The following is a 19,386-nucleotide window of genomic DNA, read 5'->3' on the forward strand; positions in this document are numbered from 1 at the left end:
GGCAGGCGTGGGGCGGGGGGCGAGAGGAAGCCTGAAGGGGCTACTAGGTCTTGATCCCTGGGGGGGAGGGGGGTGGGAACGAGGCCTACCTACTTGCGCGGATTTCTTGCACCTTCAACACCTGAAAGAGCTGCACATCCACCATCTGAGAAAGGCCTCTGTACCTTCATACGTGAGGAGACTGCCCTTCCATAGCTGCCTCTGCCCGCCTCATCCTTGGAGGAAGGTCTTGGGTCCCCACATCTAGGAGACTGAACGTCCTCATCTTGGAAGCCCCCTAGATAACCACTCCCAGCTGGGGGTGGACTCTGCGTCCCCACTTCAGAGGGTCTGTAGGTGGCTCTACCTACATTCCCTGGCCCCAGGAGGTGTGAGCAGCTCTGCCAACACAGGTTCTTTGGGCGTATTTTTTGAGTTCCTACCCCGTATCGGCCGCGGGTTGGTGCTTTGCTGCGCTGTGGGGGCGCCTCGGATAGACAGTAATGGGGTATTCCGAGAGATCGGTGAGCCGTGGCTCGAACAGGACTAGGCATGACTCTCCATCCTAGAAGCTCCTCACGCTCTCCGTCCTAGAACCTCTCCTGAGAGGAAGTCAGTTGGGGCAGAAGCTGTCAGGTAGGCCTTCCTACCGTACCTTATAGGTCAGTGATTCCTAAGTGTTCTGAACTGCACCCTTTTCTCATTCTACTCTACATATTCTCCATGGATGTGCACATCCCTAAAGCTATACCATGAACTCTCGGTGCTCCCAAATCCAACATTACTTTATCCCTGGAATTCTAGCCATAGATCCAAGTGCCTTCCAGAATCAGGGAGGTGTTGATTCCTGGTTCTGCCACTTAACAAACTTTGTGACCTCGGGCAAGTTACCCTCTTTTAGCCTCAGCTTCCTCATCTGTAAAATGTTTTAGTAATAGCTACCTCTCAGGGTTGTAATTCACCAATTCATTTATACCCGACCCACCACATTTCAGCAAATGCCAACGGACACAACCCCAAGGACCATATGCTTAAGGGGGCCCCTTCCCTCAATGCCATGAAATTCATATGAGATCCCTATAAATCCAAATGCTGTCTTGAAAACAAGAAAGGGAAGGGAAAGATAATCTGAAGGACTGAGTCATGCTTACAGACAGTCTAAAATAAATTTTTGGACCCTACTGAGTTTACCAGAATAGATTAATTTTAGTTCCCCTGCCCCTGTTACCCAGCAGGGTGGGGGCATTGTGAGCAAGATCAAATCAGTTCTAGGAAAGAGAGGAGACATATACTGTTGCACATCTGAGTGTAATGTGAGTGAATTTGTGACCCAGCTGCAGGAGTTCAGATTTTATCCTGCAAACAGTGGGGAGCCACTGAAGAATTTTGAGCAGAGGAGTAAAGGAGATCATATCCAGAAATTAGAGGGATGATTTGGACTGCTGGGTGGAAGGGGAGATTGAAGGCAATTGAGTAATGACAAAGGACTGAAATGATGTAGGGGAAGAGGATTGGAGAGAACAAGAGAGCACTGAGGATATTTGGGAATTACAATTGGCAGAACTTAGACACTTAGACCTACAGGATATGGGGAATAAGAGGGAGCGAAAAGTCTGGGGTAACTTCCAGGTTGGTGACTAGGATTACTGTGATTCCCTTTACTGAGATAGAAAACACGAGAGAAGGGGTGTTTCAGCAGGGGCCTGAGGTGGTGTGTGGGGGAGGTGGAGGATGATGAATTCCATTTTAGATATGCTAGATTCGAAGTACCAATTGGACACTCAAGTTGAGATGTCCCATAGACAGCAGGATAAGTAGGTCTGAGGTTCAGGCTGAAGACACATTTGTGAGTTATCAATAAATGATAGTCAAACCAGAAAAGTGACTTGAGCGGGTTGCCCGTGTGGCTCAGTCAGTTGAGCTTCTGACTCTTGATTTTGTCTCAGGTCATGATCTAGGGTCATCGAGCCCCATGTCCGGCTCTGCGCTGGGCATGGAGCCTGCTTAGGATTCTCTCTTTCCCTCTCACTCTGCCCCTTCCCACCCCTCTCCCTCTCTTAAAAAACAAAAACACAGAATCAGATACTGAAACCTAAAGGCAGAGATGCCTCAGGAATAACTGGAACTAAAGACACAAAAGCCATTAGGATCTCTCTCCACCTCTCATCTCTGTTACTTTCTGCCAAGCTCCTTCCTTTCCTTCCCCTGCCCTGCCCAGCCCTACCATCCCCACCACCAGACTAGCTTCTAATGTTTTTCTGGTCCACATGGTGAAAAACATCACTTCAGACTACCCCAAAGCTTAAAAATATTATTGTCTAGGCATCCAGCAAGACACTAGCTTCTTTTTCTTGGTTGCAGTTTGCAAATTCCTCAGGAAGTGCTCTGATTGGCTCAGCTTAGGTAGATACTTAACTCTGGACCCCATCAACTGTGGCCAAGGGACAGATGAAGCCCAAATTCCCTAACATGGCTCACATGAAAATCCCATGGACATTGCGGCAGGCGGGGCGGGGGGGAGGTGTCCTAAGAGAAGAGAGAATGCAGAATGGCAGGAGTTCGCTGTAGTCCTCCCCTTGTTTGCCCAACACACACACATTATTTTCCTACGTATATATGATTCCAAAAACGTCCTCACCTACATATTCCAACCATTCCACTATACATATGCCAATAAATTCACCACCTCTCTCATGGAGGGCAGCTCGATGACACATGTAGCTCCTGCTTCTGGGGATTATATCATAGGACCACTGTTCTTCACATGGAAGTTCTCTGGGTAATGTCTCTTCATGCTCCAGTCAGGTTTCTATAAGGTGTGAATATGGCTACTGATAACCTCATTACCTTTGTTTGAACTGCCTTTGAACTACCTTTAAACCACTACCCCCCTGCCCAAAAATAACCCCAAAACTCCTGATACGTAGAGATGGAAGAAATAAAGAATAAAATAAAAAGAAGGCACTCTAATGTGGTCAGTAATCCAGAGCATCATATATTGTTTGGCCATGAATGACAGTGAACATGGTGGAACTGGGAAATCTCATGGCATCTATTTGTTGACTCACTTCTTTGGCTACAGAGTTTCTCAGCCAATCTGGCTGCCCCAGGTTTTGCCCACAAGGATGTGATCCCTCATCCAGTGTTCTGTGAGCATCACTGTGGAGGATTTCTCTGGGCGGCGCTGTAGTGATTAGCACTACACTTTCTGGTGGTGTTTTAGGGATTATCCTGGGATTGAGCAGTCACAGATCTCTGCATTTATGAGGATTGGGTGTGGGTTTATTTTCCTCCCAGATGATACAATTCTTTTCAAATCATAATCAGCTGTCTGTCAGTTTCATCTAGGGGAGATTTCCTTTTGCTAATAACTTATTCATCCTAAAGCACATTTCCCCCCCTCGTTTAAACAACTCTAGGGGCGCCTGGGTGGCTCAGTCAGTTACGTGTCTGCCTTTGGCTCAGGTTATGATCCCAGGGTCCTGGGATCGAGCCCCTCAGTGAGCTCTTTGCTCGGTGGGGAGCCTGCTTCTCCCTCTCCCTCTGCCCACTCCTCCTGCCTGTGCTCCCTCTCTCTCTCTTTCGCTCTCTGTCAAATAAATAAATAAATAAATAAATAAATAAATAAATAAATAAATAAATAAAATCTTTTTCTCTGAGATCAGGATACAGTCTTACAATTAATGGGATGTAATAGTTTTTTAGCCTCTTTTCTTCTAGTACAGTTGACCCTGCCTTCTACAATGCAGGGTTGGGGCACCAAGCCCTTGCACAGTCAAAAATCCATGTATAACTTTTTTAAAAACATTTTTTAGGTTTATTTTTTTATAGTAATCTCTACACCCAATATGGGGCTTGAATTCATGTCATTGAGGTCAAGAGTCACATGCATTTCTCATTGAGCCAGCCAGGCGCCCTCCATGTGTAACTTTTGACTCCTCCAGAACTTAACTACGAATAGTCTACTGTTGACCAGAAGCCTTACTGATAACATAAACCATTGATTAACACATATTTTGTATATGTATTATACAATGTATTCTTATAATAAAGCTAGAGAAATAAAATGTTATTAAGAAAATCGTAAGAGAAAATACATTTACAGTACTATAAAAAAAATCCACATATAAATGGACCTGTGCAGTTCAAACCTGTGTTGAGGGTCAACTGTAGTTCATAAAATAACTTGCCTCTTGTAACTGATGGAACATGAGATTTGTTAAATATAGTAATTTCATCAGAGTTCTTTTTCACAAATAATAGAATCCACCCTGGATAGTTAAAACATAAAAGGGATTTGTTAAAAGATATTATTTAGCTCAGAAACATTAGGAGGACTGGGGAAATGAATTTGAGGATCAGTTTCTAGGAACAACACTCAAACCATACCACACAACCCGATGAGGAAACCACAGCCATTGCCTCTCCAAATACTAAGTACCAAGGGCTTAATTTGACTGCCATCTTTACAAGCTCTGTAGCACTTCTGCGGTAAGAACTCGATATTGCCACCACTGGGAAACCACCACCGTGGCCACTACCACCGCCTAAAAGTGGACACTTACACTACCAGCAATAGCAGAAATTGAAGTCTTTTGTCCAACCTGCTTCCTTCTTACATCAGTCAGAATTAGGCAGGTAACAATGGTTATAAACAACCCCCAGATCTTACAAAGATGTATTTCTTGCTCATGCTCCGGTTCTGGCGTGGGTGGCATGGGTGAAGTAGGGATGAGGAGACGGGTCACTGTGGTCACTCAGTGATCTAGGCTGATGGAGGTTTTACCATCTTATGATGATGCTTCTTTCTTTCTTCCTCTTCAAATTCTTTCTTTCTTTCTTCCTCTTCTAATTCTTTCTTTCCCTTCCTTCCTTCCTTTCTCTCTTTCTCTCCTTTTCTTTCTTTCTTTTTAGACTTTTTTAAAGTAATCTCTACATCCCACGTGTGGGGCTTGATCCTACAACCCCAAGGTCAAGAGTCTCACGCTCTGTGGACTGAGCCAGCCAGGCACCCCTATGCCACTTTCTTGACAGGACCCTTTGGCATTTGCTGTGGTAAAGAGAGTGAGGGAAAATGTACATTGGCTTCCGCTTACATTGCATTGATCAAAACAAATCTCATGGCCATACCTAACATCAAGAGACAGGAGAAGGGCAACCCTCCTGGTGCTCAGAAGGAAAGGAGAACCAAGAATATTGAACTCTAGTGCTATTTACCTCACTCGTATTACAGCTCACTTCCAAGTCAAAGTCTCCCGTGGGGGCAAGGATCGCGTCTGCACACAAGCTGCATCGGGCTCTGCGAAGTTTAGTTCTGACTCCTGCACTAAGGAGACTGGATTTTAAAATGGGAATTTTCCCATAGAGGAAAGCTATTTAAAAGATGAAGGACATCGGGGCGCCTGGGTGGCACAGAGGTTAAGCGTCTGCCTTCGGCTCAGGGCGTGATCCCGGCGTTATGATCGAGCCCCACATCAGGCTCCTCCGCCATGAGCCTGCTTCTTCCTCTCCCACTCCCCCTGCTTGTGTTCCCTCTCTCGCAGGCTGTCTCTCTGTCAAATAAATAAAATAAATAAAATCTTAAAAAAAAAAAAAAAAGATGAAGGACATCTATGAATACAACATATTTCTACTACCATAATCAATACTAGAAATTTGTAGAACCATGCTCTCAGAATCCTCAGGTTTGCCATGAAAATGCAGGACCTGTGTGAGCTCTTGGAGCAATTTCTGTGTTTTTTTTTTTTTTAAGATTTATTTATTTATTTATTTATTTATTTGACAGAGATAGAGACAGCCAGCGAGAGAGGGAACGCAAGCAGGGGGAGTGGGAGAGGAAGAAGCAGGCTCACAGTGGAAGAGGCCTGATGTGGGGCTCGATCCCACAACGCCGGGATCACGCCCTGAGCCGAAAGCAGACGCTTAACCGCTGTGCCACCCAGGCGCCCAATTTCTGTTTTTTAACGCTATGTTTTTCGTGGTGCTTAACGGGGCACTTTCAATCCCTCTGACTCTGCCTTCTGGCTTCATGGGAAATCGTAGGCTGGAGTGACAGGGCTAGAAGCCTTTCTTCTTCATCCTGCCCTGGAATGATGCCCTTCTCTCCCCTGCGTTCTAATCAATTCACTTTACAATGAGAGGCACCATCACGTTTGCCTGGCAGGGTAGGAATATCCAAAATGGGTGGTCTGCAAGCAGTTAGGGGGCCAACAGAGTAAGTAGATTGATTGGGAAAGGAAGTGTGTTTCAGTCTTGACCTCAAACTGCTAGGAGCTCGATCACCCTGCGTCATGCTGAATCGCAGAAGCTGAGTTCTTAGCCGTTCTCTAATGTTGATGATGAGAAAACTGAGAGGTCCTAGCAATCACGATGGTGGGACACAGGGAGAGTCCAAGAAATTGGGAAGCCCTGCTTGTTGTCCCCACCCTGTCTCCCCTCCTTTTTTCTCTCCAGACAAGCTTCCCATGCTTCTCCAGCCCATATAATAAAAAAGCCAGCTTCTGACAATTCTCAACTTTACAGCTTAAATCCAGGTGTACCCAGCAAGATGTTGGCTCATCTTTTTCAGTTCCAGCTCACCCTGCTCAGTTCTAGGTTCAAAATTCCCAGGGCCTTGCTCTCATCAGGCTGGCTTTGGTCAGATGCCATTCCCCGTATCAGTGATCCATGGCGGGGTAGGGAAGTCATAATATGCTGGCTCCCATGATAACTGTATGAGTGAAAGGCAGTTCCCACCAGGAGGGTGGGCCCTCCTAACAAAACATAAAGGAGTCCACCATACTAACATTAATGGACGCAGGAAAAAAGATAAATCTGCAAAATAAATAAGGAAGTAGCTGTCACAGAGGTAGAAGGAAAACCAGGAAGGAACATAGTTTCAGAGAAGCCAAGAAGGGACAGAGGTTCAAGAAAGAGGGAGGGGTCAGCAATCCAGAATGTCAAAGAGAGGTCTAGTAGTTATAGAAAAGGAAACCATTGGACTTAAAGGAAAGGAGGTTGTTGATTATCTTGGCAAGAAGTTGTTCCAGTGGGCAATGGGCAATGGGCAATGGAGATGGGGTATGTGCTGGCCACCAGATCTGAGTGGTTTGATGAGTAAGAAGCTGATACAATATAGATGACTCAAGATGATTATTGTAAAAAATTGGGGAAAGGAGAATAGATATGCAAGGATGTGGAACCAGAGGAACTTTATATTCAATTTCTAAAAAATTTCATGTCTTTTAGAGATTTTATTTATTTATTTGTCAGAGAGAGCATGCACAGACAGGGGGAGCTGCAGGCAGAGGGAGAAACAGGCTCCCCGCTGAACAAGGAGCCCCATGCAGGACTCCATCCCAGGACCCTGGGATCATGACCTGAGCCAAAGGCAGCTGCTTAACCTACTGAGCCACCCGGGTGTCCCCTAAAAATTCCTTATGTGTTTCTTACATGGGCATGTTTAACTACTGGTGGAAAAGAACCTGGAGAAAGAATATAATTGATAGCTAGGGTGCCTGGGTGGCTTAGTCAGTTAAGCGGCTGCCTTCGGGTCAGGTCGTGATCTCAGGGTCCTGGGATGGAGCTCCGTGGGGTCGGGCTCCCTACTCGGTGGGGAGTCTGCTTCTCCCTCTCCCTCTGCCCCCCCCCCCGCTTGTGCTCTCTTTCTCAAATAAATAAAATCTTTTTAAAAAAAGAATATAATTGATAGCTATTTTTATTGATACTGTCCATCTCCCCTGGGCTGAACAGATCCAGGTAGGCAGGGACAGGGATGGAAGTTAAAATCTGGCAGAAAAGTAGGTATGAACCACTTCAACTTTTCCTAGGCCATAATAGCAAGTAGGGCAGAGATAAGAGGTGACTGACCTCAGCATTGGGTGACCCAGGTTGGGCCCCAGGACACAGCCAGGGCCCTGGGATTACACTGCAGTCTGTGCCCAGACAGAGAGGCTTTGTGTGAAGAGCAAAGGATCCCAAGGCTGGAGCCAGGCCTCAGCGGGCAGGGGCAGGGTGAGCACACAGCAGCCATACTCTGAGATAGAAGCCTTGCCACGACTATGCTTTGATTTCCTAACCTTGAAACCATACCTATTGCTTCCCACACTCTCCCACTCACTCCTCAGCATCCCTGCCAAGCTGTCACCTGCTTTCTCAGATCCAGTCCCCCACCTCCCATCACTCCTCAGCCACTGCCCCCACCTTCTGCTCTCATCATCCCTGGAGCTGGCTCACCAAGGTCACTTTCACCTCCTTGTCACATCCAATGAATGTTTTTTCGTCCTTCTCTTTGTTGACTTCTTGGCAGCAGTGAGACTGTTGATCCCTTTTTGAAACTCCATCTTTCATTGTCTTCCTTGAAGCCTCGCTCTCTGGGAACATTTATTCCTCCTCCTAAAACAACTATTGTTTTGTTTATTTTTTAGGGAAGAGGAGGAGGGAGGGGACGTGCAGACGGACAGGGAGAGAGAATCTCAGGCAGGCTTCACGCCCAGCGCAGAGCCAACATGAAGCTTGATCAATAGATCCCACAGCCCGAGATCATGACCTGAGCCAAAAGCAAGAGTCTGACGCTTAACCAACTGAGCCCCCCAGACACCCCTAAAACAACTGTTGTTAATTAAGCCCCTAGACTGTGTCAGAACTTTACATTCATCATAGATATCCCTCACCTGCTTGCAAGACAGGCCCATGGAACAGATGAAGGAACTGGGGCTGAAGGTCATCAAGAGGTTTTTCCTAAGACCCCAGAGCAGCAGTGACAGAGTCCGGATTTAAACCCTGATTTGTTGCATTGCCCTCAATTCCCGCATTCTGTCTCCCTTACCTCCCTGGCCCCTCCTTTCCACTGGGCTGTGCTCTCCGCACCCACTCTTCTCCTCTCCTCTCCTCTCCTCTCCTTAAGTGAGGTCCTCCTCTGCGTTATGGCTTCTGTGCCCATTTGATGCTGACGACACCTAAATGCTGACCCAGCCCTCACTCCCGAGTCGCGGACTGGTGTTTGCTGCTGCTGCTGGTACTAAGAGCTAAGATTTATGGAGTGTTTACAACATGGCAGGCACCGTGCTAATTTCTTTATGTACATCATCTCATTAAATCCTTACAACGACCCTATGAGGTACAAGTCTTTCCCATTTTCCACTTAAGGAAACTGAGCTGTAGCGAGATTAACCACCTTGTCCAGGGTCAACAGGAGCCCAGGTTTGTCTGACCAGAATCCATTCTCTTAACTACTGACCTAAGGCCTTCTACCAAGAAGTCCCAACTAGTGCCTCACGCTTGACATGTCTAATCTGAGCCCATGTGCCGCTTACTTGCTGTGTGACCAGAGGCAAGTGACCGCATGTAGGAGCCATGATTATTATCAGCCTCCCCAAACCCTGCCTCCCTCTGCTAACTAGTTCAATACACAGTGCTACCATCTCCCAGTCAGCAGCGTTGTGCACGGTTCCTCCCTCTCCCTTCCCTCTTCACCCCACGTTCATCAAGATTTGGTGACTCTCTGCTCTAAAAATCACTGTTCTCACCGACCTGGCCCTGGTTTTTCTCTTACCTGTTCTCAGGCCTTCCGCGTCAGTCATTCAAAACACCTTTTGGCTACTGAAGCTTCTGCATTTTCTTCCCTCCTTGCTCTCCTCTGCATGGCCTCCAGAGGTGGTCTTTCCCAAACACAAATCTGACCAGGTCTCCCCAGCTCCCAGGGCCCTCTGACTCTCAGTAGAAGCCCCCAGACTTCAGCCCCATGCCCTCTGCAGCCCCAGCTCTCAGCTGTCCCACTACTGACTGTGGGAGGGTCCTCACTATGCCTGCCCTTCCCTCTCATCTTTCCTCAGCCCTTCCCTCCAGGGTTAAGGGGTGTCCTCTGCCTCTTCATAGTGCCCCCCACACCTGGTATGTGTTTTTCCTGTGACACTGAGCCCAGAGGTGGTGTGTTCAGGTATGTAAAATTAGTAATGTTTCTCTGTTTTATAAAAATGAAATCTAGGTGCTCCTGGGGGGCTCAGTCAGTTAAGCATCTGCTTTTGGCTCAGGTCATGATCCCAGGGTCCTGGGACTGAGCCCCACATCAGGCTCCTTCCTCAGCGGGGAGCCTGCTTCTTCCTCTCCCTCTGCCCCTCTCCTTCTGCCACGCACTCTCACTCTCTCTCAAATAAAATCTTTTAAAAAATGAAATCTATGGTTGCACAACAATATATGGCAATATAATTAATACCTCAGGGGCACCTGGGTGGCTCAGTTGGTGGAGCATCTGACACTTGATTTTGGCTCGGGTCACCATCTCGGGGTCCTGGGGTTGAGCCCCACACTGGGCTCTGAGCTCAGCAGTGAGTCTGCTTAAAGATTCTCTCTCTCTCCCTCTGTTCCCCCCTGCCCCCCACCCTGTCCCTGCTCGCATGCCCATGCGCTCTCTCTCTCTCTAAAGTAAATGGATAGATCTTTTAAAAATATGTATACATAATTAATACCACAAAACCATACACTCAGAAATGGTTACAATGGTAAAACAAAGAAAAACTAAATTTAACTCCTTTCCTAGGTCTTTGCTTCTGGAGCTAGTAGTAAGCTCGTCTTGGGAGAAACTCCTCACCCCTTCCTCCCCAACTGTGCAAAGGTCCTGGGTATGTTATGTTGTGATTCACATGGTCTCTGCTGAGATGTCCAGTTTGGGAGCTCAGTATCCAGGGTCCTGCCTTCCCAAGCTCACCCTGCCCTGCACCCGTAGGTCATCGTTAGTGAGTGTATGTGGGTCCCACCTGCTCATGCAAACACAGATCCCCTCTTCACTTGGGGGTACTCTCTGGATCGCTTTGCCCCCTCTCCTTAGCATAATCCCCAAAAGACAGGGAGAAAAAAAGGCCCAGCCTTCTGCCTGAGACAAGAAAGGGAACAATGTACTGGAACAAAACTCATTAACATCTCAATAAGTTATCCCTGCATACCAACTCCTGCCTCAGACCATCAAATCCCTTGGGGGCAGAAATCAGACACACTGATACACAGATACACCACCCACAAAGCAGAGGCGCACACACACACAAGCAAAGACACATATGAACAGAAATCCTAAGCCTACCCGGACCACAGGCGTGCGCAGGAAAACAGCCATATGGTCGCGCGTGTCTCCCGCTCGCTACACACATTCCACATATCCAGGAAATACACACAGAGGTTCGCAGGGCTCCGTAACATACATGCGTACTCACACACACACACACACACTCGAAAGTAAACCTGCTGACAGACTCACAACAGGTGTGTGTTTTGGACCAAGGACTAAGGAAGGAAGTCTGAGATAAAGACACAGCTCGGTTTTCTAGAGCCTGAAAGAATCTGTGTATGTGGAGGACAGGCTGATGGGAGAGAAAGCCAGGTAGTAGCAGGGAAGGGAGAGATCCTAACTCCAGGGAAATAGAGTAGTGGTTAGTTACATGGTACCAACTACTCACCTAGCCCTCATTTATTTGTTAGCTTAATAGTTACCCAGCTGGGGCCTCCCATGGGCCAGGTAGCAGAGGCCTGAGCCCTGCTGTCGGCACCTGTGCCCAGCCTGGGAGGGAGACCTATCCATGAGCAACCGTAACCCCAAGTGGGGAGCGCTGTGTGTGGGGGTGCATATCCCATCTCTGGGCAGCAGCGGAAGGCAGGCCATGTCAGGGAAACTTGAATCAAATATCGAACCAGTGGGAGCGCTGTTCTAATCAATTCCCATAAATTTAGTGGCTTCAAGCAACATTCTGAGGGTCAGAGGTCTGAAACCAGTTTCATTGGGCTAAAGTCAAGGTGTGGGCAGGGCCCGTTCCTTCTGAGGCTCTGAGACGAGAATGAATTGCCTTTCCAGCTTCTAGTGGCTGCCTGTATTTGTTGGCTTGTAGACCCCTCCCTCGTCTTCCAGTTTCCCGTTCCATCATCCCATCACCTCGTCTTTAACTCTAACTCCTGCCTCTTTCCTATTAGGATGGTTGTGATTATACTGGGACCACCTGATAATCCAGGATAATCTTCCCATCTCAAGAGTCTTAACTTAATCACAGCTGCAAAATCCCTTTGCCGTATAAGCACACTCACAGGTTCTGGGAATTAGGATGTGGACGTATTTGGAGGCCATTATGAAGCCTCCCACATATTATCTCACAATCTTCAAAACATCCTCTAATAGAAATCTTGTTGTCCCCAGGTTGAAGATGAGGAATCTGAGGTTCAGAGAGGTTAAGTGATTTACCTTAAAACAAAAGAAATAGATAGATAGATAGATGGTCTTTTTAAAAAATAGACTGAAAAAAGATACATGCTTGTTACTTAAAAATTATAAGCCATACAAAAAAATACAAAGAAAAATGCAACATATCACTGAAAGTCTCACCACCCAGAAAGGGTCAGTATTAACATTTGATGAGCACAACGCATTGGGGTGGAGGCAGGGAGTGAAGAGAAAGGTATGTAAAAAAAGTCAGAAAGGTAGAAAAATTTTACAAGAATGGGACACACTACAGAAGCTGTTTTTTAAACAAAATATACAAAACATACTTTTACTTGAATTTAACTGAGGGAAAAGCAACTCAAGTGAAAACGAAGGAATGCTGAACTGCAGCTAAATATTTCTTCACCTCAAAAAATATTCATTTCTAAAAGACCCCTCTCAAGAACAACAATTTTGATTAAGAGGTTGGAGTGGGATTTGTATCATTACGTGTCCGTTTTATAAGCCATTAGTTGCAACTATGAAAGAAAATGCGAGTAGTACTTCTGCTCTCCTTCCTACCCCTTTTCTCCAGATTATGTTGCCAATTTTGTTCTAACTTTATAAGGATTTATATTTACATTCTGTTCTGCAACTAAAATTCCCAGTTTTTTCTTAACCTAAAGGGAATTACCGTTCACCACCAGTCCTTTTACCACGACTCTCCCTTCCTCAGCTCCTGATTTTGACTAACCTCTTGGCTGACTGGATTTTGTCACTGCGTATTTTTTTTTTTCAGAAGTGCTCATGGATTCTCTATCCCCAAATTCATGATTGAGATCAACCGCGTTGTTGGTTAGGCTTTGGGGTATACTTTTTTACCCTCAGAACTTCATAGATATTGCTTCATGACTTTGGGTTGTGGAATGTTGGAGAATATCTAAGATCAGACTGAATTTGTCCCCATACATGACTTGCTCCTTCTGCCTGGGTTCCTGAAGTATTCTTATTTTATGTTGAAAGTTTAGTAACTAAATCAGTGTGTCTCAACGTCCATTATTCTGGATCCATTCTGCTGGCATAGGGTTTCATTTTCCATCTGGATATTCAGTTCTTTCTTAATTTCAGGGAAAGTTTTTCTGTATGTCGTACCGTAGTATCTTTTTCTATTCCGCTTTGGAATCTTTACATTAGGGCAGCCAACAATCGTGCTTATGGTAGCTTGCCTTTGTCCTATTAACTTCACTCTAATTGCTTTAATATCTTTATCTTTTCTCATCATATTTATTTTCAGGATCTCAGAGCCTTTCCTACTAATTACTTTTTCAGCCGTATCTATTCTGTGTCGTTACTGCTAGTCTGTTGTATCTGTAATGGTATTTTTTGGTCCTTTACTATTTTTCCTTAGTTCTGTAATCTCCCTTTTCATTTCATTCTGTTGTTTTATCATCTTGTCTTTGAGTCTTGTTCTCTGGATATCATGCTATTATTAAGGCCTTCTATAACAGGAAGAACTTCCAGGAATTTTTTATTCCTTTGGTTATTTTCTTCTAGATTGGGTTCTTCCTTTATTTTTTGCATCCCGTCTTCCTTGTTCTTTTCCCGTCCCTCCCTCCCTCCCTCCCTTCCCATTTTCCCTCTTTACTTCCTTCCTACCTATATTGTGGCTGTGACCCGAATGCCTAAGGGCCATGCCATTATCTTTCCACTTAACAGCTATCTACCATGGCTCATGGTTAGCATACCTCTCCTTGCTCTGGAGTGTAGGTCTTTGAGCCCCTTCCCATCTGGACCAATTTATCCGCCCCAGAGAGCTGTGGTTTGAAAGGTGGCTATTGCTTTCAAACTCACCCACCCCGTTTCTGTGCCCTGAGCGTGGTTTGGCTGGGGCTACCTGCTGACTCTGATGAGGCTGAGGTGCTGTCTCTCCTTTGAGCCCCTCTTGGAGATCTTGTTCCAGCTGGGAGGTGGGGCATATCCCCTCCTGGAGACTTTGGCTCGTTCCCCCCAACCTCACCCCCATATCCTGGAGGTTGCCAAGCCATGGCAGCTCCTCTTGCCTCTCCTGAGGTCTCAGGGAGGAACACACGGGCTTCTGCTTACAAAGGCTTTTCCAGAGAGTTTTCCTGGCTACCTACTCAGGCAACAATCCATTTTCCTCAGATTACAGGATGTTAGTGAAAATGGTTGGTATTTTGACTCATCTTTTCTCAATGCTCCTTTTGCGCATGGGGTTAAGAGACATACCACTCACTCGTTGTACCATTATCTCCTGTTACTTTCCTTGGCTATCACATTTTAAGGTTTATAAAAAGAATTTGCATGTTTGGTTGGACTTGAGTTTGTAGCAGCATTTTTGTTTTGGTTTGGGCTTTTGTTCCTTTTGTTAGTGGGGGGTAGGATGGAGTAGAGTGACTATGTGATGGCTTCACTTTGCCTCCTAACCCAGAGATCCCACCCTTGCCTTGTCCATACTTTTCCCCTCAGATCCCTCCTTTGGGCAAGAACCTAGCAGGCCCTAGCACTTTCAAATCCCTGGAGTGAAATAGGGGCCCACAGGACCAGGCCTCAGTACAAAGTGGGTGTTTTAGTCCATGGTAGAGAAATGAGCAGGGGGCAGCATCAGAGGGACCTCCAACGCTTCACAAGAGAAGGCACAGCGTGATCCAAGACATGGAAGTAGGACAGATAGGAACAATGACTGGGGAATGGGTTGTGTGTATGGGGGGGTGGGGGGCAGGGGTGGTATCTAGCTGGAGGAATGCCAGCTGAAGGGGGCAGGAGGAGAGAAGCTGGAGAGTAGGGCAGGCATGCAGTCTGGTCTGGGGGCTGCACCTGTGTGTGACGAAAGCACTTAGCTCTTGGACTCTCGGGGAATATAGAGAGAGAGCAAGGGTAGGTACAAGTAGGGAAGCCCAGTTCCTGTCTCTCCTCATCTCAGCCCCCCCAAGGAAACTTCTCATTTATACTGCCTCCCTGTTCTTGTGTCCCCAGGGTGCTCTTGCTCTCTTCCCTATAGCCACGGGTAGGGCCTCAGCCACGGACACACCAGACACCCTCTCCATCACAGGCTACACGCTAACGTACCACAGATGTGCCCCTGGTCACCCAGTCACACAAAACCATAACTGTGTGCTCGTCTAGCATCACCACAAACTTGCAGGTGACGGCCCAGTGACACATGATACTGAAGGTACACTTTGCACACAGCTCCGCACTGTCTGATTCCCGTCTCTGGGGCCTTTGCCTGTGATTCTCCTGAGAGCTTGCTCTGCCCCCTGGTGGCCACTCCCCTAGCCATTGCCCTTCTGGAAGGACCCTAATTATTCACTCCCTTGAAGGCCTGGTTCCTGCCCAAAGAAGCTTCCAGCCTTAAAGAGCCTCTCCCCCTCACACTGGCACTGTCAAACCAAGCCCCCTCAGATCCACTCGCCCACAGATCGACTCTCCCATCAGACTGGCACTGTAAGGCAAGGCCTTCTCAAAGAGGGTGACCACAGTCCCAGTTTGCCTGGGACTGAGGGATTTCCAAGGACTTGAGATATTGAGTGCTAAAACTGAGAGAGTCCCAGGCAAACTAGGACTGGTTGGTGATCCTATTCTCAGACCTGTGTGTCTTCAGAGCGGTCTCTCCTCAGACGGGACCCTTCAGAAGCTTTCTCGATTAGTCTACCCCTCAGATTGGCCCTTCTAACTGAGATCTCTATAGCAGCATGTCCCAGACCAGCCTCCCCTCAGACTAGACACTGGCCCACTCAGCTTCAAGTTAGCCCTTCCCCACTGGAGTACTTCTGTCAGAAAAGTTCTCCTCCAGCCTCTCCTCATGCTGGCTCCATCAGACTCCCCTCCTCAGACCTCCTTCCTCTCTGCTTTCCTCTGAGGAGAGGGAGGGGTGTGAGGATTACACCCCAATCTTTTCTGCCCCCAAGCACTCCATTCTTTCCATGGAAATGAACTTCCCCAGAGTCCCAGTCTAGGGAGTTAATGAGCTCACCCACTGGCTCTGGGGAGTTCATAGGGCCAGAGGCTGCCCCAGAGGGATTCCTGCCTACTGTCTCCCAACCACCTTCCTCCTGGCTGGCTGCTGGAAGGCAGATGTGGGGTGTGTCGGGCGATCAGCCCGCCTGCCCCAAACAGGAATGAAGGGCAGGCAGGTGGCCGAGAGGGGGCAGCAGAAGCCAGGACAGTTCCCAGCTCAGGCCAAAGAGGCACAGTGGCCACAGGCTGGGGTCTGGACCGGGGCAGGAACACAAAGAGGCAGGCAAAGAGAGGGGAGGGCTGACGGAGTCAGGGAAGAGGAACAGAAACACAGAGATGTGGTGGAGATCCATGTGGAGCCAGAGAGACACAGAGACTGTGATGTGGACAGATACACAAGAGACAGGGAGGAAGACAGAAAAGGGCAGACTGAGAGACAGGGAGGAGACAGAGAGAGACAGACAGGGATGGAGACAGAGACAGGAGTTAGAGACATACATGGAGGAGACAGGACACAGGTTAGAGACATACACAGGTTAGGAATCAGGACAAAGGCATGTTCGGAGATAGGAATGGGACAGAGACTGATGGAAACGGGTTCAGTGGGAAGAGGATAGGGGCAGAGACAAATCAGCTTCATAAGAATGGAGCACAGAGGAAGGTCCCCATCTCCAATGCCCCTTGGGGAAGCAAAGAGAACTAGTGAGCTGAAAGGCTGAGCCGCCATCCACATTGGGCCTGGGATCCAAGCCTCCCCTAGCAGCCCCCTCAGCAGTTTTAATTCTCTGGGATCTGATTTAGCTTTAAGAATTGATGTCTATACTTACCCCAGCTCCCCAGAACCACCATGGGAAATAATGAAGTGGAGGGACAATACTTGGAGGCAGCAATACTCTAAGACCCTCCAAAGCAAGCAGCCTCTGTGAGGTTGAGGGCCAAGACTCCCAAAAAGGAATGACTATCCCCAGGCCCAGGCCTGTCAGAGGCAATGACACTGACCCTCCAGCCACCTTGGCACTTAGGACAGGGCTGGGTCTGTCTCTTGAGGTTGGGGGCAGGGAGATGCCTCAGTCCTCTCCGTTGGCCTCTGAGGCACCAGCAGGCCCCCTCCCCTCTTTCTCCTCCCTAGACCCTACATAATTGCTTTCCCATGTTGCTAATGGAGGCCAGATTGCTGATGCCCAAGCCCTGGGTGGGCGGTGGGTGGGTCAGGGCTGACCAAGGCTCTCAAGGCGGGAAGGCAGCACAGGCCAGAGACCTCTGAACTTTAGCCCAACTACCACAAGGGCAGGGAAGGGGGAGGCTCAGACCCATCCCAGGAATACAATGTCCTTGGCAAGAGCTGGTGCCCCCTGCCCCCCACCCCTGCTGAACCTGGAATACAGGTTCAGGCTCAGCCTACATCTCACGGAAACCAGACAAACAAGCAAATCAGGGGTCCAGGGTACAGAGGGAGGTCCACAGCCATTTCTCAGTATGTCCATCCTGGGAGCCTCTTCCTGGAATGAGGAGTTATGTGTTCCCATAGCCGAGGCTACTCAGCTTGAAAAGCCTCAGGCCCCACTACCCTGACATCAGGCCTTTGTTTTCCATGAGATCTCCCAGCTGGAACACCTCTTCTCCTCCCGTAGTGCCTGGCCTGGAAGAGAGCCAGCCACCTTCACTCTGAGCCCCTCACCCAGCCCCAAGCCCTGTCCGGGCCTAACTTATCAATGCTTGAGGCACCATGGATCCCTCCTCCCAGGGGCACGATCCCAGGCAGGCCTGGTGAGACAAGCAAGGAATGTCCATTTTCTGACCCTGGTCTGAAGAAAAGGGCTTGAATTGGGGTGTGCGTGCATGTGTGTGCATGCGTGCATAATACCACGGGATGAGAGGCTTAGTGCAGGTGTGGCACCCAGCAGCTGCTGTGGGGAGTTTGCGCACAAGTCTGTATTCATGCCTCTGACTCCTCTCTCTCTCCTCCGGCCACCCAGAGCAAGGCCAAGCCTCGCTCCCCAGGATGCCGCTCTGGTCTAATCCTTTGCTCCCACCCCCAGGCCAGAGGTACCTGCCAACGTGGCCCCGGCCCTAGGCATCCTCCACTAAGGGGCTGCAGTGGCTTCTACAAGGGGGCTGGACCCGAGCAGGCATGGGGCAGCCAGTGAGGAGAAACCAAAGGGACCTTGGAATCCCAGTATGAGGACTGGAAGGGTGCGGGCAGGGTACAGAACTGGACCAAAGACGGGGCACCCTGTAAAACCAAAGCCTGCTCCTCTCCTGCTCACACTGAGTCTTACCTGTGATCTAACCCTTGGGTACATCTTGTACCCACATTTCCAGTCCTGAAGCACAGGTCCAGTCCCTAGTCCCATTCCAAGTGGCCTCCTTCAGACAGCCTCCCGCCCTGCCCGGGCCCAGTATGCTCTGCACTCAGCCTTGCAGCCTAGCTGAGCCCCAGGCCTGACCTGCTAGAGCCCCTGAATTGGGTCTGCATGACAGGGATGACCACTCCCCCAGCCCAACGATGAAGTCTGGCCTCCTCACAGTCTTGCAGCTCTGCCCCATGGCTAGAGCCTAGGCTTTCTTGGAAGGCAGCTCTGGAGATGACCCTTGAGAGCCCTTTCCCCTGTCGGGATTCAGCAGCCTCCAGGACTGACTGGACATCCCCATGTGGGACCTGCCTCACTGGGACCCCTCATTCCCCACAACTCTGCCCCTGGTCTCCAGGGAGCCTTATCCCCAAAGTAGCAGAAAGCCCCACCCCCAGACACATGTGCCTGAGAGCTGTCCTGCCTCTCCCCATCTGTATGGAGAGAGGTGACTCTCTCCAAGTAGAATTTCTTCCCTCCTCCAGGCCTAGAAGAGGGGGGATCCTTGGAAGAAGGATACCTTCCCAAAGCGGGTCTGTTCCAAGGACTCATGAAATGGTGACGTTTAATGAGAACCCCCCCGCCCTCCCGCCCCTGTATATACATCTATAAAAAATTCAAATACAGCAAGTTACCATTGAGTCAGACTAGAAGGGACCGACAGGGCATTAAATACTGTGGGGTGGGAGCAGGGAAAGGGGAGGGTCATACAAAACGGGCACAGGTGGGTGAGTGAAAAGTGTGGGCACTGGGGGGAGGGGGATGGCTGGGCCCCCCCAGCGTCAGGAGCTTATAATCTGATGGTGGCAACAGAGACCCTGGGACAGACAGGAGGCTGGGGCAGGAGGAGAAATTATGGATGTGAGGGGCTCCCCTCAGACCCCCCCAGGGCTCCTGGGAGTCGCTGGCATTGGAGTCCAG

This window comes from Ailuropoda melanoleuca, chromosome 7 (assembly GCF_002007445.2).
Source record: "Ailuropoda melanoleuca isolate Jingjing chromosome 7, ASM200744v2, whole genome shotgun sequence".
NCBI classification, from domain to species: Eukaryota; Metazoa; Chordata; class Mammalia; order Carnivora; family Ursidae; genus Ailuropoda; species Ailuropoda melanoleuca.